Genomic DNA, 3,267 nt, shown 5'->3' with positions numbered 1-3,267 from the left:
CGCCTATTTTTGCTGCGTTTTTCGTTGCGTCTTTCGTGGCGTTTTCCCAGTTGATTTTTGCTGCGTTCTTTGCCTCTGTTTGCGGCGTTTCTCGCGTCTTTTTCCGCTATGTTTTTCACAGCTTTTTCCGTGGCGTTTATCGTAGCCTTTTTTGCGTCGTTTTTTGCGTTTTTTTTTCTGCGGTTTTCATTGCGTCTTTCGTGTCGTTTTCCCTGTCGTTTTTCGTGGCGTTCTTTGCCTCTTTGTTCGCGGCTTTATTTGTGATGTTTTCCGCGGCATTTATCGTAGCCTTTTCGGCGTTTTTTTTTTGCGTCTGTTTTTTGCGGCATTGTTTGTGGCTTTTTTTGCTGCGTTTTTTGCGTTGTTTTCCGTGGCGTTTTTCGCCCGCGGCAATTGAGCGCCGCAGGCATAAAACAACGCGAAATACGCTTTCTCTGCCTCCCATTGAAGTCAGTGGGAGGTCAGAGGCGTAAACGCCCGAAGATGGAGCATGTCGCTTCTTTTTCCCGCAAGGCAGTTTTAATGCTCGATTTTAATGCTTGTTACAACAAATTGCAGCATAAATCACGCACCAAACACGCTTGTTTGGTGCATGGCTTTCACGCATGCATCTACTTGAGTGTAGGTGCATGATAACGCACCAATAGAGGACATGCAGTATGTTTCACGCAGCGGACTCTCGCTGCGTGAAAACGGCCCCATTGAAATAAATGGGTCGCGTGTGCTGTGCGTGGTTTCGACGTGGTGTGAATGGGGCCTTATGCGCGATTTACACTAGCGTGAATCAATTATGTGTGCTGTGCTTTGAAAAAACGCACAACACACGCAACCCATTTATTTCAATGGGGCCGTTGACATATGTGTGACTTTTCACGCAGTGAGAGTCAGCTGCGTGAAACATACTGCATGTCCTCTATTGGTGCGTTATCATGCACCTACACTCACATTGAAGTCAATGCATGCGTGAAAACCACAAACAGCACACACGTGTTTGGTGCGTGATTTACACAGCAATTTGTTGTAAAAAAGAAGGTAAAAATGGGCTGGCTTTGTGAGTGCGTGAATAACACATGACAATCGAAAAGCACACTGATGCATAAGGGCGGATTTAAACGAGCGTGTGCGTTTTGCGCACACAAATACGGTGGCGTTTTGCCTGCGCAAAATGCACTTGACAGCTCCGTGTCATGTTCATACGGATGCGCGGCTGCGGTTTTCGCGCAGCCGCCATCACTATGACACTCTGGATGTTTGTAGCACGTGGTGCTTTTCTGTTTACATTCATTATTTTACTGCTGTTGCGCGAATCACGCTCGTCCCACGGAAGTGCTTCCATGGGATGCGCCTGATTTTCACTGCCCCATAGACTTGCATAGGTCTGTGCGACCCGCGTGAATACCACGTGGGTTGCACGGACGTATAGCACGTTCGTGTTAATCCGCCCTAACGCAAACACACGGATGGGATTGAGGAGAAAACAGCCCTGTCGTTTCAGCCGTAACGGCATGTGCAGGCGCTTGAACGCCGCGTCCATTACGGACGTAACTGTAGCTGGTTTTCCATGTAGTCCATGGAAAACGGCTCCATTTACGTCTGAAGAAGTGACATGACACTTCTTTGGCGCGGGCGTCTATTTACGCGCCGTCTTTTGACAGCGACGCGTAAATATACGCCTCGTGTGAACAGACAAATATCAGCCCATTGCTTTCAATGGGCAGATGTTTGCCAACGATTTCAAGCCGTAATTTCGGACGTAATTCGGGGGTTAATACGCCCGAATTACGTCCGTAAATAGGCCGTGTGAACATACCCTTATACAGGAATAAAAAGAATGTCATCTGGGGTCCTGTATCTAAGCCTACATTGTGTTAGGCTTAGATACAGGCTCCATGTGTGACACTGTTTGTTAGACCCTGTATCTAAGCCTAACAATGTAGGCTTAGATACAGGACCCCAGAAGATCTTATCTAGTTCAGGACCAGACACCGTTTAGCCATTTTTAGCACGTGTTAGTTAAATGGCTATAACTTTTTTATTTGTTGCGCTAACGACGTTATTTTTGCGGCGTTTTTTCCGTAGACAATGCAGGTTTATTTTTTTATCGTTTTTATACACACCTTTTTTGCAATTTTAGAATTTTCATTCATAAAGTTTGAAAATAATAGTAAAAAAATAAGCTTTTTTACATTTCAGCTATTTTTTTTTGGGTAATAACATAGTTTTACCCTAAAATAGACCTTTTATTTGTGATCGTCATTGTCTACCGTAAATTTCTATATATTACATGTCTATATTAGGGTAATTGGGTCAGCGCTAGCGTTACAACAATGATTGACAGGGGGAACGGTATTTCTTGGGGTGGGTATTTTATGTGTATTTATTATTTAATTTTTTTTGTACTTTACTATTTTTTTATTATTATTGTCTGTCCCTCAAAGGTCAAAAAAGACCTTTGGGGAACATTATATATTTTTTTTCTTTTTTTTTACACCATCTTTTCCACTGTAACTGGGGCTGCACAGCAGCCCCAGTCACAGGGGAAATCAGCCCTCTCATAGTGACGATTGTCACTAATAGGGCTGTGCTGGGTCTGATTAGACCCAGCAGCAGTCCGCCACTAACGGTACCCGGTGATCATGTGACCAGTCACATGATCACCGGGAGGAATAGAGACAGCGCCGCTGCTGCTGTCTCTATTCCTATACACAGCGTTCATTGAACGCTGTGTAAAAAGACATCGGAGAAGACAGAAGCAGCGAAAGCTGCTTCTATCTTCTCCTCCGGGTCCCCGGCAGTCACTGACAGCCGGAGACCCGACATTCCCGCAGGTGCCGTCCCTCTTCACTTTTTTCACTGTGAACACGCATAGGCGCGCTCACAGTGAAAAAAAGCTGCATAGGCTGGGCGGGCACCCGCAGAAACGACACGTCTCCAGTGACGTGTCGTGTCCTATCCGAGGTCTCGCTGGGGCGAGACCATGTGATCGGGACACGACACGACAGTGGAGGAGGAAGAAAACGTGACGTCAGAAGACAGGTGATCGGAAGAAAAGAGCTGCCAGAACGGAGAACAGAAGCAAGATTGCACAGGTAAGTATATTAGGGAATATTTAATGTGTGTATTGTGTGTTTAAATTTTAAATTTTTTTTATCTCGGACAACCCCTTTAAGTAACTTAGATGTGATCTATTATAGGTGGAACTTGCGTGTCAGAGACACACAGGACACGCTGACACTGAACCCGTCAGTCCCACGCACCTGACGTGTT

This window comes from Rhinoderma darwinii, chromosome 2, assembly GCF_050947455.1.
Source record: "Rhinoderma darwinii isolate aRhiDar2 chromosome 2, aRhiDar2.hap1, whole genome shotgun sequence".
Taxonomy (NCBI): domain Eukaryota; kingdom Metazoa; phylum Chordata; class Amphibia; order Anura; family Rhinodermatidae; genus Rhinoderma; species Rhinoderma darwinii.
This window is presented reverse-complemented; position numbering follows the sequence as displayed.